Source organism: Pongo abelii, chromosome 15, assembly GCF_028885655.2.
Source record: "Pongo abelii isolate AG06213 chromosome 15, NHGRI_mPonAbe1-v2.0_pri, whole genome shotgun sequence".
NCBI lineage: Eukaryota > Metazoa > Chordata > Mammalia > Primates > Hominidae > Pongo > Pongo abelii.
Window position 1 is genome coordinate 75,588,147 of NC_072000.2, and position 19,785 is coordinate 75,607,931.

General features: G+C 40.1%; 1 protein-coding gene and 1 pseudogene across 20 annotated transcripts in view; one reads left to right on the plus strand and one right to left on the minus strand.

Moving 5' to 3' along the window:
• The window catches only part of SIPA1L1 (signal induced proliferation associated 1 like 1), a 411,542-nt gene that overhangs the window by 3,883 nt on the left and 387,874 nt on the right, over positions 1–19,785 (plus strand). The gene's annotated exons all lie outside the window — the stretch shown is intronic.
• LOC100437812 (PDZ domain-containing protein 11-like) lies at positions 5,931–6,480 on the minus strand (annotated as a pseudogene).

Below are 19,785 nucleotides of genomic sequence, written 5' to 3' on the forward strand. Positions count from 1 at the left end.
TGTTTCCCATTTTACGTATGAGGAAACTGAAGCCCAGAAAGTTGAAGTGATTTGTTGAAGGTTATAGAACTGGTTAATGACTAGGCAGTGGTTGGAAGACAGGTGTCCATATTTAATTGTACTCGTTTCTTTTCTTTTTTTTCCTACCTTAGAGCCTGTTACCTTAAAATTTTACTACTTTCTCCCCCCACTTAAGAGTTCAGTATTTATTAAATATCCAAAATGAGGAGATGCAAAACTTAAGGAAACGAACGATCTGTGGTAAGGTTGTAAAGCTATGAAAACAACATTGGTAACCGAGCTTCATAGTTAAATGACAAAGTTACGGAAAAAGAAAATATGAGTTAAAGTTTCTACGTAGTAGAGCCTGTAGGCTTTTTTGTTTTGTTTCATTTTTAAAGAAATCTTTATTAGCTCAGAGCATAATGTACCCTTTAGCTCTTTAGAAAAGCTAAACTCAGTTTATTTTGGTTCATCTTTTTCTTCTCTTTTTAAACTCATTTCCATTTGCGGAAGAAATTAGGTGTACCATCCTTGTTTCTGGACCATGGCCAACTAAATTTTAGACCTTTTTTCTCAGTGACATGTAAGGGTAACCAGAGATTGGGGCTGGGGGTGTTAGGTGGAGAGATAAAACAGGACATAAAACAGGAACATGTAGGAGCTTCCTGTTGAAAATGGGAGTGATTTATGTTGTGCCACCCTATCTTCCAGTGGAGTAATCTGAGCCAGCAGAGAAGAAACTTCCTTGCTGGTTGGGTGAATGCCCTTGAGGTGAGGGGGCTTCCTTCTTCCGGGAGGGATAAGCATTGTGGTATTCTGCCATTGCTCACACAGAAGTTTGGGTCTTATTCTACAGACAGACGCAGTAAAATAAGGGTGTTCCACTATCCCTTAAGACTGACAATCCGACCTTCTATCTGCTGCACTTCTACTTTTTTGGTATGGGAAATAAATTGGCCTCACTGAATTTTTGCTTTTAGTTTTTTCTCTGCCTAGCTAATCAAAAACAAAAACAAAACCCACAGGCTTTGATGACACCTTGCTTTCAAAGGTTATATTTAAATTAATTATTCTTAAATGATAGCTCATTTATTTTTATTCAGTGGACTGTTGATGAGCTCTGGAGTGAGTCTTAGCATGGGAAAGATTTGTGGCTTCTGGGTCTTTTAAACATGAATGATTTGCATAAAGGACAGAGCAACACAGTGATTTGGTTTGTGATTGTGAGGGTACAAAAAACCATCAGGGCAGATCTTTTAATGGTAGGTAATGTTCACCAGACAACAACCATTTTCTCCTTTTATTCTGGCCCGGAGAGAGTAAGATAACCCCATTTGCAAATAGAACAGAGTGTTTTCTTAAAGGCATAGAGAGATGACACCAAAATGACATGGAGGGATGTCAGGAGCTTCTTTAGCTGGCCTGTAGTAAGTAGTAGTGCATTGGTGGGTGTGCCACAAAATCAGGTGAAGCCATTTCTCTTTGCCTCTGGAGTCTGGGATGAGAAATTTCAACCTGTAGATTTCCAATTTGTTGCTTGTCATGTTGCACTAAGTTCTCCCTCTAATTAGGGTTTAGTATGCCTAAGCTTAAATTGCGGGAAGCAGGCAATTTCATAATGTTAGATTTCCTTTTTTCCAATTCAGGAGAGGCAGGAGAATGTGTGCTTGTTACGAATGCCAGCTTGGGGAGGGAGAATTGCTGGTTCACACAAACTCAGGGGTCACTCAAAGGCATCTTGAGCAGAACTGACAGCCAGTGCTGCTGCCATTGGATTCCTTTTTTCCTCTTTCCTCCCACAGAGCAGGTCTAGGTTAAATGAATTTCACAGATATGAAAGTTAATTGTGGTTTTTTCTTTTCTCTTTCTACTTTTTCCACAAAGCCTTTTACCAAAGCTATGAACAGGTATAGTCATTGATGGTTTTGTGGTTCAGCAACTTGCTGCTTTTTTTTTTTTTGAGATGGAGTCTCTCTGTGTCACCCAGGTTGGAGTGCAGTGGCACGACCTCGGCTCACTACAACGTCTGCCTCCTGGGTTCAAGCGATTCTCCTGCCTCAGCCTCCCGAGTAGCTGGGATTACAGGCATATGCTGCCACGCCTGGCTAATTTTTATATTTTTAGTAGAGACAGGGTTTCGCCATGTTGGCCAGGCTGGTCTCAAACTCCTGACCTTGGGTGATCCGCCTGCCTCAGCCTCCCAAAGTGCTGGGATTACAGGCAGGAGCCACCGCACCTGGCCGACTTGCTTCTTTTTATAATGAGTTCTGAACTGCTCAGAAAAAAGCTATTGAGAAAGAAAAGCAACGGGCTGTGTGCCAAACGATCATGTTCCTATAATCAAGACTTGACTATGGTCGGTGTCGTTTACTCTGGCCTCCATGTTATCTTTCTGTAATTCATTTTCTTCATATTGTAAATTATTTATCTAGATAGGAAATCTAATTTGCTTTTTTTTTTTTTTTTTTTTTTTTGATGGAGTCTGTCACCCAGGCTGGTGTGCAATGACACCATCTCTGCTCACTGCAACCTTTGCCTCCTGGGTTCAAGCGATTCTCCTGCCTCAGCCTCCCAAGTAGCTGGGATTACAGGCGTGTGCCACCACACCCAGCTAATTTTTGTTTTTTTAGTAAAGACGGTTTTGCCATGTTGGCCAGGCTGGTCTAGAACTCCTGACTTCCAGGGATCCTCCCACCTTGGCCTCCCAAAGTGCTGGTATTACAGATGTGAGCCATTGCGCCCGGCCTAATTTGGTATTTTTTGGGCTCATTGCCTTTCCTTTAATAGTCTCTAGCTCCCAGAATTGATTGAACCTTTGGTTTTTTGTTTTTTTTTTGAGACAGAGTTTTTGCTCTTGTCATGCAGGCTGGAGTGCAGTGGTGCGATTTCGGCTCATTGCAACTTCTGCCTCCCGGGTTCAAGCGATTCTCCTGCAACAGCCTCCTGAGTAGCTGGAACTACAGGCACGTGCCACCATGCCCAGCTAATTTTGTATTTTTAGTAGAGATGGGGTTTCACCATATTGGCCAGGCTGGTCTTGAACTCCTGACTTCAGGTGATCCGCCTGCCTCGGCCTCCCAATGTGCTGGGATTACAGGCATGAGCGCCCGGCCTGAACCTCTATTTTTACATTTCTTTTCTATTTTACGTTTCTTTTCAGTTCTTGATGCTCATTATCAGTTGTTGATGCTCTGAGCTACTAACTGGGCTGTGGTATCCCATGTCTTCAGGAAGAGAGAGTCTGCTTATTAGGAGGTGCTTATAAGATATAGAAATATAAATTAATAGGATGTCCTAAAATTTTCACCAAATTTGACTTTTATTGCTTGCTTCACCTGTATATACCTAGGAATAAAAATGGAGTCAGTTTTTTTCCATATTCTTGCAAGAAGCGTGGGGCTGTGGCTCTGAACCATACTGCTTGACTTTTAAAGACTTTTCAAAAACACATGTTCTTGAAATGTGGGTTAAATGTGTAGTTGATTTAACTCTTCCCTTTTCCCTAACCATACTTGTAGCTGCTCCACTGAAGACCTCAGAAGCTTCTGCCAGTACGCTTTCCCAGAGCCTAACTTCTTAGTAGCTGGTATTTGACAAACGAAGAGAGTGCTCTGTATGCGTACGTGTGCGTGCTTGTATGTTTGTTTGTGTAGTGGGGGGCAGGTTTGACTCCTAGCTCAGAATGTGCTCTTGTGAAACATGTTAGGAGGCCTGAATATGGTTCCTAAACCATGTCTCTTTTCCAGTTTGAGAAATGCCTGTGGTTCTTCAAAGAGTCTCAGTGTTGTTTTATTTTTTAAACTAGGATCTTAATGATGATCCTTTGTAACAGGAAGCAAGGTATAGTAAATTGCATAACAAAATAATGTTTCAGTAGATAAATGGTAGGTTACAGAGAGCTGTAGGATTCACAGAAAAGGCTTATTAAAAGTTCAGAAACCTCAGCCTAATAATTGCTTTGGGTAAGATTGTTCTGAAGGCCATTTTCAAGGTGGTGGTTAAAAGTAGTGATTTTCTGTGGTTTGGGTGGGATGTGTGTTTGGGGAAGCAGTGAGTGCTTGGGTAGAGAATCACAGTGAACCTTGAGGCTTTTCTCCTGGGGGAGAATGCTAGATATTGAGGTTGATGGGTGATTTGAAGAAGCTCAGTAGGTGATTCTGTTATGCTTCTCACCCACCCAGTTGAAAACACAGTGGCTTTTATATAATTTTTAGATCTCTGCTTGACAATAAGGTAAATAAGTAGTGGACTTAAACCAGAATGCAGCCAACTGGGGATTGCAGAAACTTCATTTTGGATGGGTAAAAAGGAGAGCCTCTGGATCTTTTGTAGAGGCCCATTGATTCAAAAAGATAACTTGGAATAACTCCTCAAATGACTGCTAACAGTTTAAAGGGTCAGGCTGCTTAGACTCCTGCAGTGGAGATGGGACATGTACATGCAATTTGATAATTATATGTTGGTACTTCTTTTAAAAAAATTGTGGTAAAAACACAAAAAGTTGACCATTTCAACCATTTTTAAGTATATAGTTCAGTAGTATTAAGTATATTCACCTTGTCGTGAAACAGATTTCCAGGACTTTTTCATCTTGCGAATCTGAAACTCTGTAAGCATTAAACATTAGCCCCCATTTCCACCTCCCACAGACTCTGGCAACCATCATTCTTTCTGTTTCTATGAATCTGGCTACTTTAGGTAACCTCATATAAGTGGAATCGTAGTATTTGTCTGTGTCTGTATTATTTGACTTAGCATAAAATTCTCAAGGTTCATCAGTGTTGTAGCATGTGACAGGATTTCTGTCTTTTTAAAGGTTTAATAGTATTCCATTGTATGGGTATACTACATTTTGTTTATCCATTTATCTGTGGATAGATATTTGGGTTACTTCTACTTCTTGGCAGTTGTGATTGTTGCTATGAATATGAGTGTGCAGATATCTCTTCAAGACCCTGCTTTTAATTATTTTGTGTATATACCCAGAAGTGGGATTGCTGGATCATATGATAGTTTTATTTTTAATTTTTTGAGGAACCTCCATACTGTTTTTCATAGTTGTACCATTTTACAATCTCATCAACAGTTCATAAGGGTTCTAACTGCTCCACATCCTTACCAATACTTATTTTCTGTTTTTTTTAAAAAATTAATTAATAAAAAATTTTTCGAGACAGGATCTCCCTCTGCCACTCAGGTTGGAGTGCAGTGGTGCGATCTCAGCTCACTGCAATGTCCACCTCCCGGGCTTAAGCGATCCTCCTGCCTCAGCCTCCCGAGTAGCTGGGACTAATGGTGCACACCACCACACCCAGAGCTAATTAAAAAAACAATTTAAATAGGAACCATCTTAATGGACGCAAGGTAGTATCTCATTATGGTTTTGATATATGTTTCTCTGATGATTGATGAGGTTGATTGTATTTTCATATTCTTGTTGGCCATTTGTATATTATCTCTGCATACATGTCTGTTCAAGCCCTCTGCCCATTTTTAAATTGGGTTATTTGATTTTTTTTGTTGTTGTTGAGTTGTAGGAGTTCTTTATATATTCTGGATATATATTTTTTTCCTTCAGCATTGTGTTTTACTTTTTTGGGGAGAGGCTAGGAGGAGGAAGGGGTGAAAACGGTCTCATTGGAGTCTCCAAAGGGTATGAAACCTCTGGTAGTACAAGGATGGGGTGAGATGGCCAGGCAGGTCAGATGGAAAATCCCCAAGATTCTTTTGGCTACTTATTTCTATAATTAAAATATGACAGGTGGAAAGGACTAGTACATGGAATTCAATAAATGTCAGTTGTCTTTCCTAACTAGGTTCCTCATGGGCTAGGTTATGCCTAGATATCATCATCCTTCTCTGAATGAAGCTCACCTAGAAAACTAGGGAACTAAAAGTGCAATACAGTTTGGGTAATGCAGTTGGTTAGCTGTCTCCCCATCCTCCCTACTCCACTATTCCAGGGAGGGGCTGAAAGTAGAAGTGGCTCCCCTGAAGTCTAGTTAGCATGTCGTGGGAGAGTCCACATGAAGGGCTGTGGGCTGTAACTCTCTAGTGCACAGTCCTCTCTTTTTGGCGATGATAATTGTAGGGAAAGAAGCGGACATGCATGCTGATTTCACGAGCTGTCTTCAGGATCTCAGCAGCCTTGCTGTGCTCAATATCTTGGAAATCCACATCATTCACAGCTAGAACTTGGTCCCCTTCCTGAAGTCCTGCTCTATCTGCATCAGGGTCAGGAATCACCTTGGAGATGAAGATGCCTAGCTGGGAGGCCTTTCCTCCTCAGATATTAAATCCCAACTGAGCTCCAGGAGGCTTCTTCAGTGTGATGGTTTGGGGTGGAAACTGGGTCAACTCGTTGTAGTCTGGGTGGGGTACCCTCTCATGAGGAGGAATCCGTCCTGGAGGATTGTCATAGGCAGGCAGGAAAACCACCCGGTAGTCATCATAAGGAATCTGGCTGTCCATCTTGGGCAAGGCCCAGTGGGCAGTCCCTGGCGACCTCAGGCTTCACTCCATATTGTAGATATTAACACCTTATGAGATAGATTATTTGCAAATATTTTTTTCCACTCCAGGTTGCTTTTTTGCTCTGCTGATTGTATCCTTTGATGCACAAAAATTTTTTAGTTTGATGTAGTCCCACTTGGCTAATTTTGCTTTTGGCCATATCTAAGAAGTAACTGCGAAGTCCAAAGTAATGAAGCTTTTTCTTTATGTTTTCTTCTGGAAGTTTTATAATATAGGTCTCAAATTTAGGTCTTTAGTCCATTTTGGGTTCATTTTTATGTATAGTATAAGGGTCCAACTTTTATTCGTTTGCATGTGGGTATCTTATTTTTTCCAACACCATTTGTTGAGGAGACTGTCCTTTCCTTATTGAGTGGTCTTGGCACCCTTGCCAGAAATCATTTGACTATATATGTGGGTTTATTTCTGGGCTGTCTATTCTATTGGTCTCTTTGTCTGTTTTTATGCCATTATCACAGTTTTGATTGGTAATATGTTCTGAAATCAGGAGGTGTAAATGGCACTTTTAAGTTATGCTGTTCTAGATATTGAATAATAAAAAAATGACATTAAACAATTCAAAGAATTTTTCCTGTTTTTGAAGGATCGAGACACACTTAGAGAATGAGGTAAGATGATTTTAATGGCAGAATGTGTGAGGCTACCAATTGGCAAGGAGCATAGTAAAAGCTGTGTGTCTAGCACTTCCGGTTTGCAAAGTACTTTCACAGATATAGAGTCCAGTGGCTTGGGAAAGCTTCAAAAAGGCAACGAATCTTGAATTATCACAACAGTCAGATGTGTACCTTAGTGGGTATTCATACCCAACACTCTGTGTCAGTTGCATCACAGTGATGGAGAGAAATTATTATAAGAACTGTCACTTGCGGTAATTTTTTCCTTGATGCTGTGTTGTCTTTCCTTTTCCAAGCCAGTAGTTTCAGATTTCCTGTATCTGCTTGTTGAATAGCAGTGGGCCCCATATGAAGGTAGAATACTTAACCACAGCACTGTTTTATATTTTGGATGTGTTAAAAAACGAAAACAAAAACAAAAACAAAAAAACAGAAAACTGATCTGGCTGGGTTGTACAGGATGAATTGAAGGCAAAAGATTGAAGCCAGAACAGCAAATTTAGTGGCTGCTATAGTAACTAATTTTGGCTACTTAAGAAATATTTTCTCATCATCTTAATACAAGGATGGGGATAATTTTGGTTGAGTATATTATTTGAAGGGACATTTGGTAGAATTTCCATGGAGGAAAAATGTAGTATGCTTGTATGTAGTAGGCCTATCATAAAGATTTGTTTATTAGTGACCAAATGAATTTGTATCTGCAAGGTATTTGAATGGTGACCAAATGAATTTTTGTTTGCATAGGTGGGTCTCTAAGGAGTAATTTATTCACTTTTCCTGTAAGTGTTTATTGAATCCCATTATATGCCAGGCACTGGTGGCTGCTGCTGGTAAACAGGATACATGGTTCCTGTTCTTGTATAGCTGATACTCTTCTAGTGACTTATGTGGCCCTTGTCAATGTTCTGTTCCTCTCCTCTGGTTGGATTTTTCTTTTAGTCAAAGGCCACCTGTTTTGGTGCAAAAACAATTGCAGTTGTTTATGGTCCTATATTAAATATTATTTATATGTATATAGATAAATAAACAGTCAACTGCATTTTGGTTTCCAAGGAGATATATCTTGGCAAAATTTATTTTATCAAGTGCTTTTCTAAGGAAGAGTACCAAAGGAAACTGGCTGTAATGCCTTTTGGTTAAGATTTTCCTGAGGACCCAGATAGGGTTTTTAAATCTTGGTTTCTTCTACTCCCACACCCACTCCAAAAGAATCTGGAAAGCTAGTTATGACTAATCCTGGATTTGATATTGATTGTTGGAGCTTTGAAGAGTCATATAACCCTTCTGGATCTTCATTCATTCATTCATTTCTTCATTCACTTAATAAGTCTTCATTGTTTACCTGTTATGTGTCAAGTAATCCTTCTTGGTAAAAGGGAGAAAATTGAGGGTTGAATTCAGTTTTCTTTAAGACCTACTGTAAAAATTCTATAAATTTATTACTATGATTTAGTAAGATTTAGGCCTTTTTATAGATAGTAGAAATATTTTTGAAAGAACTGAAGAAAGAAATTTAGAGTTTTTGTTTTTAACTCTAAAATATTTTAGTGAGAAAATTCTAGAATGGTGGATAATTTTAGTGTTAGTTCATTCTGAGCTGAAACCAATCAACATTTAAACTCAGCTCAGAGTTTTTCTTTTTAATTTTGGTAGTAGACAATTCTGAATCTAACCTTTCTGTTGTTATGGGTAGCACCATGGAAACTTAATGCCTGTTTCAGATGATTGATATAATGTGTGTGTAGGAGATTTGGAAATGCTTGTTACCTCTTCTAGGTGCTTGGTTCTGAATCTTTTAGACTATGGTCATCTTTATGTGTAGTCGTCTTGGGATAATGGTAACATCATGTCACTGAATGCAGAACAGTCACACTGAAGATCTGAGTGCCATTACTGTGATAATTAAGCAGCTATTGCTCATGCTGCCAAAAAAGTAATATTCAGAGTTCCTAGTGTGAGATTTCATGGCTTTATAAAGTGATATTTTCATTTTAACTTGTTGGAAATTCAACATAGTATTGACTATACATGAAAAGATTCAGTTATGCAAAGTAAAATGTAAGAATTTCCTCCCATGTGGATTGTTGCTTTTCGTAAATCTGGTTTCAGTGTTACCAAAGAACAGTGGAAGATTTGTTCTAGTCCTGGCTTTACTACATGCTAGTTGTGTGACTTTGGCTGTCTTTCATTTACTAATCAGCAGTATCATTATGCACTTTGTAGATGGCAGATAACGTTCTCATACTAAGGATACATCAATAAACAACTCTGAGTGCGATGGGAAGCCACTGGAGGGTTTTGTACAAAGGGTTTTGGTCTGACATCTTTAAAGAGTGACACTCTGTTGTGTAGGGGAATAGAATGGGGAGGAGTGCAAAGGTGGAAATAGGGGGATGTTAGAGGTTTCTAGCAATGCTCTATAGGTGAGATAATGATAGCAGCTGTGGAGGTGATGAGAAGTGAGTGGTTTCTGGATATATCTCAAATGGGGCTAAAGTGATTCACTGGTGGGTGAGATGATGTGGAGTGTGACAAAGAGTGTCCTCAAGGATGACACCGAGGTGTTTAGCCTGAGCAACTGGAATAATGGGGATGCCATTTATTGAAATGGAGATGCCTGGAGGAGCAAGTTTGGGTGTGGTATTAAGAGTTGATCTGTGCATGTTGGGTATGAGATGCAAGTTGACTTGCCAAGTGGAGCAGTCAGGTAGGCAGCTGGGCAGGTCTGTCAGTCTTCGTGAGCTTTAGTTTTCTCATCTGTGAAGTGGGGAAAGTGTCTGCCCTTCTCAGAATTCTTGAGATCAAATGAGAAAAAAAAGTTAAAACTTGTAAAGCTGTGTCTTATATTATTTCTGGAAAGTAGACTGGCTACCATCTTGTGTCGTTTGTGGTCTCTTTTGCACTGTTTAACTCATAGGCCACATTGTATTGTGGAAAGTTAGCATATGCCCTCCAAAGCCTGGTTTCTGTCCCAGTAGATGTGAAAGCTTTCTCTTTGATCCCTCATGCAATTCCTGGGCAGCTTCTGGGAGAACTTGGTATGTATGTATTTCAGTTATCTCCAGGGTGTCAGAGGGCTTCATTTTGTGTAGAGCCACTACTTGAGAGTGTGGTACCAGACTTGCCTCTTAATAAACATAGCTTTGGGCCAAAGTAATTTTTTTAGGTGGGAGGGTGTTGTAGTAGAAAAATGGCTCTTATCTTTCTCAAATTCTTTATTTTAGGCTTTTTCCATAACTTGAATCCATTAACAGATAGGGTCTAATAGGTCTGATGATTTAGGGAGACCACTCTTCATGTTTCTTGATTCAGAATACTTATATATTCTAGTTTTTTTGACTGCTTTACATTTTTTTTTGTAGGCAGGTGAAATACATTAAGTCTGTATTTGAATCTATTGAATTAAAATTCGCTTAGGATCCACCATGTTGAAAGCATCAGTCTTGTATTTTTATCAGTGGCATTTTGAATTTATTAAATGTCTGTCATTAGAGGTAGTAGTAAATAGTTATATATTTGAAATGTAGTACTTTTATAATCTATACTTTCCCACCAGTTGATTGTTCCTTTAAGAATGTCTTGGCTGGGCGTGGTGGCTCACGCCTGTAATCCCAGCGCTTTGGGAGGCTGAGGCGGGCGGATCACGAACTCAGGAGATCGAGACCATCCTGGCTAACATGGAGAAACCCCATCTCTACCAAAAATACAAAAAATTAGCCGGGCGTGGTGGTGGGCGCCTGTAGTTCCAGCTACTTGGCAGGCTGAGGTAGGAGAATGGAGTGAACCCAGGAGGTGGAGCTTGCAGTGGGCCGAGATCGTGCCACTGCACTCTACCCTGGGCAACAGAGTGAGACTCTGTCTCAAAAGAAAAAAAAGATGTCTTTAGCCAACAGATGTGATGGTTTTGGGTTCTTCTAATCCACAAGCAGTTTTGAACAGAAACACTATCACTCTTCACTGCTGTCCTCATTTGATTATCAGTCAGCAAGGTTCCACTGGGCATCAGCAGTGTGTGCCCATTGCAGGTCCTCTGATTTAGAAAGGTCTTGACACATGCAGTGAATATAACTTGATGACTGCCATCTAAGTAAGTATGGTAACCATTGGAATACCATCTAAGTAAGCATTCTAAGTGTTCAGTGGAAAGAGAATGGTAATCGCTTTAATAATGAAGGCCTCAGGGAGTTAGGAACCATGTTTTTCAGGAGATATCATGGGGGCAGAAGTTATTTTGGATAGTTTTCTTATATGTTTTGAGCAAAAGGACCTCTCTCTACATGAGGGTTTTTGTTAGGTCTTCAGATTTATAAAATAGGTTTACCCATCCGCTCAGTATTTGTTAAGTTACGTAGTCTTTTGCTTTTCATTGAATTGACTTACTGTATATTATTTTGTTTCAGCCTCTAAGAAACTGAACCATAGGCACACAGTATATTACTTGACATAATTGTTCATAATTGTTGAAGAGAAACCTCAAACCTTGTCTTTCCTTTTTAAGTACATATTAGAAAATTTTGGTCAATTGTAAGAACTAATTTAAAGGGGATCTATATGTTTAAATCTGTATCTTTTTCATGCTTAATTTTTCCCCCTAGAAGGAACATGACTGTCTTAGTCTTCCTAAAGTATCTTTTAGGCTTTCCAAATTGTCTGATGGCTTTTTATTTGAACTTAAGTGCAATAGTTGCTTTTATTGGAGAGATGCTGAGCGTCTGAAGTCGCAGTAATTATTTATGTACTCCTAAAGTTTTTTTAAATAACAACTTTATTGAGTTATAATTCTGTATTTAAATTAAAAAGTCAGTAGTTGTTAGTATATTCATACAGTTCTGCAGCTATCTCTATAAACAATTTTAGAACATTTTCATTACCCCACAAAGAAACTACAAACCCATTTGCAGTCACTCCCCATTTCTTTCCAGCCGCACCCCTCCTCCCTGACCCTAGCCCTAGGCTACCACTAACCTACTTTCTGTCTTTATAGATTTGCCTCTTCTGTGTGTTTCATATAAATGGGATCATATAATATTTTGTATTTTGTGACTGGCTTCTTTCACCTAGCTCTGTCAAAGCACATTTTTTGCAAGCGCTTTAACTTTGGTGGTAATGTTACAGATTAAGGATTCAAAACCAAATATTCCCTGTCTGCTGACACAGAAACTACAACCTGTGCTGGGACTAGAGAAAATAGCAAAACGACCAGTTACTATGTGTGTTTGTAGAACAGGGAGTGAACTTTGAAGCTTTCATAAAATAAAACCACCCTAGTACTAATCCACCAGTGCATTCAGTACGTGTGATTGCGTAATTGTTTTACCGCACCTTTCCAGAGTATTATCCTGTTTTTCCCTCGAATTTCTTGCAGCTCTTAGAAGTCATTTCTGATTCTTCCCTTTGTTTTACTTTTGCTCTGATCTGTGACCAAGCTTTATCATTTTTTTCCCTTTGAATTGATTTTATTTTTCAGCTTTTGCTCTTAGTTTTATTGTCACTGTCTTAGAGTGGACCTTGATCCCTGTATCTAAGCAGCTGTATCTAAGCCTCCTTTCTGACCCCTTTGACTCCCGCTGTCCCATTCTCCAGGCCATCTTGTCTAATCATTCTTTCTAAGGGACCACTTAGTTACATGTGCCACCCTGGAGGAACTCAAGGGGCTCTAATACTTTGCTACATCAAAGTCATACTTTCCTGCTTGCTTTTACGACATTCCTGTTTGGTCTCTCCGTTTTTGGCCTCTACCAGACTATGTCTTTGCCTTCCTATGCTAGGACTTTGCTTTGTCCTCTTCTGTCCTATTCTGATTTTTGAAAAATCTTTAGTTCATTTTCGGTTTTAGTTATATTTAATTCAAAAAGTATGGAGGCCAGGTGCGGTGGTTCACACTTGTAATCTCAGCACTTGGGGAGGCTGTATCAGTCTCTTCTCACACTGCTAATAAAGGCATACTTGAGACTGGGTAATTTATAAAGGAAAGAGGCTTAATGGACTCACAGTTCCACATGGCTGGGGAGGCCTCACAATCATGGCAGAAGGCAAATGAGTAGCAAAGTTACGTCTTACATGGCAGCAGGCAAGAGAGCATGTCCAGGAGAACTCCCCTTTATAAAACCATCAGATCTCATGAGACTTATTCACTATCACAAGAACAGCATGGAAAAGACCAGCCTCCATGATTCAATTGTCTCCCACCGGCTCCCTCCCATGACACGTGGGAATTATGGGAGCTACAATTCAAGATGAGATTTGGGTGGGGACACAGCCAAACCATATCAGAGGCTGAGATGGATGGTTCACTTGAGCCTAGGAGTTTGAGACCAGCCTGGTCAACATGGTGAAATCCTGTCTTTACAAAAAATACAAAAAAATTAGCTAGGCATGGTGATGCATGCCTGTAGTCCAAGCTGTTCAGGAGGCTGAGATGGGAGGATTGCATGAGGGTAGGAGGTTGAGGCTGCAGTGAGCAGAGATAGTGCCACTGCACTCCAGCCTGGGCAGCAGAGTGAGACCATGTCTCAAAAAAAAAAAAAAAAAAAAGTATGTGAAACCTACTAATTTCCTCATTTGTTGCTTTATCACTCTTATACCCTTCCCTGCATATGGTACTCCTTACCAGTATCTTGTCTCCCTTTTCCCTCTGAGCACCAGCCCCTGAACACTAGTTTTATCCCTGTCTTTCTCATCCTTCAAGACCCACCTTCTTCATTGATGTCTTGTTGGTTACCATAACACAGCCTGATTTCTCCCTTCTCTGACATGTTGTTGTATTGTGTTGCGTACTTAAAGAGCCTAGCACTTAATGATTAATGCATAGTTCATCAAGAGTGTTTAGCCTGGAGAAAACTCAGAGGGGCGTCATCCTTTGTCGCAGGAGTCAAAAGTCCATCATGTGGAAGGAGGAGAGGTTACCTTTTGTCTTCTCAGGCCTCACAGGACAGAACCAATGAGTAGAGTAAATACAGATATTTGAGTAAACATTAGAAAGGACTTTGCTGGTCCAGGTGCTTGCAGTTGTGATAGGCTGTGTTCCCATCGTTGGAGGCCCTCACGCATAAGGCTGGATCATTTCTGGACAGGGTCGTTGTAAAGGGCGTTCAGATGATTCACATGGGCTCAGTTACACTAGTGATTATCACAGTCATCGAGTATCACAGTCATCCGGGGGCATTTTAAATACACAGATTCTCAGTCTCCACCTTGAGAGTTTAGGTTGAGCAGTCTGTGAAGCCAGGCTTGGAAAGTTTTGAATTAGGTGGCTCTTTTAGTCCTGAGATCCTAAGAGGCTCATTTGGTTACCAGATTTTTATTTATTTTATTTTTATTTATTATTATTATTTTTTGAGACAGAGTCTCACTCTGTTGCCTAGGCTGGAGTGCAATGGTGTGATCTCAGCTCACTGCAACCTCCGCCTCCTGGGTTCAAGCAATTCTCCTTCCTCAGCTTCCCAATTAGCTAGGATTACAGGTGTGTACCACCACGCCCGGCTTATTTTTGTATTTTTGGCAGAGATGGGGTTTCACCATGTTGGCCAGGCTGGTCTTGAACTCCCAACCTCAAGTGATCTGCCTGCCTTGGCCTCCCAAAGTGCTGGGATTACAGTCGTGAGCCACTCTACATAGCCAGATTACCAGATATTTATTGAGTGCCTGTATTATATGGCAATATAAAGTTTTTAGTTTTTGCCTTCATGGAGCATAGAGTCAAGGGAGTAATGCAGACAGAGAGCTGAAACCATGTGATTTCTCCTCAGGTAGGTATAGATTCTCTGAGGATAGAGACCATTTCTCTTTTTTTCATGGTTCTTTGTTTTCCCCAGAGGAATGGGCACTTTGGGATTCCTTCTTGACTGGCAAGATGATTAACCTGATGTTTACTGACAAGCCTTCCTTGTGGTAGGGCTTAGTACTATGTTCTTTATCCAAATGTTTTCTTTTCTTTTTTTTTTTTTTTTTTTTTTTGGGGGGAGGTACAAAGTCTCACTCCGTAGCCCAGGCTGGAGTGTGGTGGCATGATCTCGGCTCACCGCAACCTCCGCCTCCCAGGTTCAAACGATTCTCCTGCCTCAGCCTCCTGAGTAGCTGGGATTACAGGCACTCACCACTTCACCTGGCTCATTTTTTGTATTTTTAGTAGAGACAGGGTTTCACCATGTTGGCCAGGCTGGTCTTGAACTCCCGACCTCAGGTAATCCACCTGCCTCGGCCTCTAGAAGTGCTGGGATTATAGGCGTGAGCCACCGTGCCCGGCCTATCCAAGTGTTTTCATACAACTTAATGTCTTGGTTGAGAAGGAGCCACTCTATCTTCATTTGTTTCATGGCAGGTTCTGGCTTTAGATTTTGTTGCTTCCGGTAATTAATATCAGCTATCATTTATTGAGTAACCACTGTGTCAGGCACTTTGTGTCACATTATTGCTAATCTTTATAAACAAGCCTATAAGATAGACATTAGGACTCTGTGGGAGCCAGGATATTGAGTTCCTGTTACAGAATTTCTGCTTCTCTTAACATAGATTGTAGCAGCTACTGAGTTGAGGCGTTATCTAATGCAGTCATCTGTTGGGACCAGAGTAATTGCAGTCATATTTTGGCTGTGTGCATAAAGCGTATTTTGTTGGGAATGCCAGAAAGCCTGTCTGCTTATAATAGGTAGCTATGACCACCACCCTGTTAAACTTATAATTCGTTTTAAACACTATGCTGCACTGATAATAAAAGATCATCTGTTTCTCCAGTGAAAGGCTGATCTTGCTACTATAGTTTTAAGCATGGTATATGGTTTATTATTCATTCATGTTGTGCCCAAATGGAAAGTCAGGGACAGTTTTTTTTTTTTTTTTTTCGTATCTTTAACAATGATCTGGATTTCACAGTTAGTGTGTTACCCATTTGGTGGTTTCTTTTTCTTAATCTGTTGTAGGACTTTGGCCTGTCACGGTGTCGGCCCTAGTGCCCAGTTAATAATGATCATAAATATCTTTTGCTGAACACCACCGGTGAATTCATTCTGTGTTAGGTTCTTTACTTATTCCATCTCATTTTATCCTCATGAAATTCCTGAAAAATAGGTATTCTCAACATTTAACAGATGTAAGGAAACTGAGAAAGGCTAAATAACTTGTCTAGCTTTCAGTTGCTTCCCTAGCTTTCCGGTGCTCCCCTAGTTTTCTGATGCTCACCTTACTTTCTGATGCTCTACTGTTTGCCTGAGGAGACTCAGACATGGTTTGCATAAGAGTTAATACCATTTCTTTTTCTTTCCCTCATTTCCTCCTATTGTAGGCTTTACTGAGAAAAATTTGATGTTACCTGAGGTCAGGAGTTACCATCCTGGCCAACATGGCAAAACCGCATCTCTACTAAAAAACCACAAAAAAATTAGCCAGGCATGGTGGTGCATGCCCATAGTCCCAGCTATTCGGGAGGCTGAGGCAGGAGACTTGCTTGAACCCAGGAGGTGGAGGTTGCAGTGAGCTGTGGTTGCACCACTGCACTCCAGCCTGGATGACAGAGCGAGACTCCGTCTCAAAAAAAAAAAGAAAAATTAAGTGGTAGATGAATGAACTTTTAGGAGGTGAAGATGTACTAGTATCTCAGACACCTAGAGAAAAGTCATGGATAGTGTATTTAAAGTAGTGCTTGTCACTGAATGTCCTTTCTGGCCAACAGAACTTACTGAGATGTGGGGAGCAACTTCCACAGTGGGCTGACACCTGCCGAGGGAAGTGCAAGGCCCAGGATTGCAGATGCTTTTAATATGAATAGCTAGGTGAAATGTGAATATATATAGTTTGGTGAAATAAATGCAAATCTTCACTAAGTTTGTAATAAACACAGAGTTTTTTCTGGTAAGAACACCTTCACGTTACTTCCCAACTTGAGCAAGACAGGAAGCTTGAGACATTTATTTTTTGGGGTGAAATGCTTTCTTTCTCATCTTGCAGCATGGATTGTGTTGTGCATTTGTCATCTTGTCATTGACTTCTGCCTATTGCCCTAAAATTATCGGGCTGTCATCAAGTCAGCATCTGCTTTGTTTTGAAATACATGTCTTTTAAGAGCCTGGAGGCATGTTAGAAATATACAGATTTTTTTCTCCCCAACTTTTGTTTTAGATTCAGGGGTACAGGTGCAGGTTTGTTACATGGGTATGTTGTGTGATGCTGAGGTTTGGGCTTCTAATAATCCCGTTATGCAGGTACTGAGCTTAGTACCCAACAGTTAGTTTTTCAACTCATCCCTCTCTCTCTCCCTCCCCTCTCTAGTGGTTCCAGTGTCTATTATTGCCATTCTTATGTCCGTGAGTACCCAGTGTTTAGCTCCCAATTGTAAGTGAGAACGTGTGGTATTTGCTTTTCTTTTCCTGCTTTAATTTGCTTAGAATAATGGCCTCCAGCTGTATCCATGTTGATGCACAGGACATGATTTTACTCTTTTTTTTGTGGCTGCGTAGTGTTCTATGGTGTATATATACCATATTTTCTTTATCCAACCCATCGTTGATGAACACCTCAGTTGATTCCATGTCTTTGCTGTTGTGAATAGTGTTGTGAGGAACATGTGAGTGTATGTGTCTTTTCAGTAGAATGACTTGCTCTTCTCTTCTTTTTTTTTGGAGACAGGGTCTCACTTTGTTGCCCAGGCTGGAGTGCAGTAGTACCATCTCTGCTTACTGCAACCTCTGCCTCCTGGGTTAAAGTGATTCTCCCATTTCAGCCTCCCGAGTAGCTAGAACTGTTGTTGTGCCCCACCATACCTGGCTAATTTTTATATTTTTTGTAGAGATAGGGTTTTGCCTTGTTTCCCAGGCTGATCTCAAACTCCTGGACTCAAATGATCCACCTGCATTTTTGGGGGACATTTTTTGTCCCCCAAAGTGCTGGGATTAGAGATGTGAGCCACCGTACCTGGCCTGTTTTCCTTTGGGTATATACCTAGTAATGGGATTGCTGGGTTGAATGGTAGCTCTGTTTTAAACTCTTTGAGAAATCTCCAAACTGCTTTCCACAGTGGCTGAACTAATACATTCCCACCAACAGTGTATAAGAGTCCCCTAGAAATATACAGATTTTTAAAGAGATGTTGATGGAAGTGAAGTTAATTGAAAATATAGAGAGTACAAGTGTAAGTTCAGTCTTGGCTTTTCCAAGTATTCATCTAGGAAACTGTTCAGTTGATCAGACAGAAATGAAATTGCTGGTAAAGTTCTTGTAGTTAACTTAGATTATGATGGGAAAGGAGTACATTTTTTTATACCTGAACTTTTCTATTGAGTTTTGGACTGTGTATGTTTTTTGAATTCAGTATACCCACTTTAAACCTTACGTACAGCTCATTTCTCCAAACCAAATATTTGAGATTTCTTTTTCATGTTTATAAATCCTCAAGATTTTTGCTTTGGTTTATTAGATAAGGATTTTTGGTGGTGTAATAACTAGGTTGGGTGGTTTTATCTTAATCTCTCATTTGCTTTAGTATTTAGTTTTATTTAATCTCCTAAGAACGAAGATTAATTTTAAAAAGGATTGTTAAACTTTGGTAGCCAAAGAAGGCCACGATGTGCGTTCTAAATGGCAGAGAGCTCCAAAGTTATTTAATGAATTCCACTCCTGGCGCACTCATTTATAGCAAGATGTGCAAGGACCTTAGCCTATTTATCATCCTGTTCTTGGTTTACCATTGCAGCAGTAAATCACCTTGATTGGTTCACCTTGTCTTCACATTACAGACTTTTCATGTTGAACTGCTTAAGAGTGTTTGAAAGCTACCTTTTAAATAATGTCCTATAACCACAATAATCCAACAATATTGAGGACATGCCACCCTCAAAACCTTGGTCCACCCACCATCAATCCACAAAGTCCATTTCTAAATATTACCTAATATTCATCATCCACTCAGCAAATACTTTTTGAGCTGTTTCGTGTCAGGCGCTGGCTGTGGATGAACTATGTGTTTCGTAGATAACACTGCAGTTCTCTTCTCAGGATGCTTCCAGCTAGTTGGGAATTCAGGAAGAATAGAGAAAAATATCTTATCAGGAGATGAAGGAAATAATTTAAATGTACCATCTTTGATTTTTTTCTCTTTATATTATGGAAGCAGTACATAAGACTTTGTGGAAAATTTGGAAAATACAGGAAAGTATGGAGAAGAAAAATGTCATCCATCATTCTGCCACCCAAGAATAACCACTGTTACTACTTTCATGTTTCTTGTCTTTAAAAAATGGCTTCTAAAAACAAGCAGAACAGAGCTCTGTCCAGTAAAAGGCTTTAAGGTGAAATTTGATAAGGGAAAGGAAAAAAGGCCCCCAGAAATGTTTCTGCTGTTGTGGGGGACCATCTTGGGGAAGGGATGTCTGGGAGTTCTCAGGAAGAAAGTATCAGGGAACAAAACCAAGAACAGTATTTACCTTAGATTTCTTTGTGAATAATTTCCAAGTTACAAGTGTGTTGTGTTCTAAAACTTGATGAGGTGGTAATTGGCATTCCAGATGCTTTTCTCAGATACTAATCTATGCTAGATGAGTAAATGGAGTCTTCCCTCTAGGACAGAATATGCGAGATGGTTTTTAGATTGCAGTGTCCACTGCGTGTCCATGGTTTAAGGTTGGGAGAATTTATAATAGGA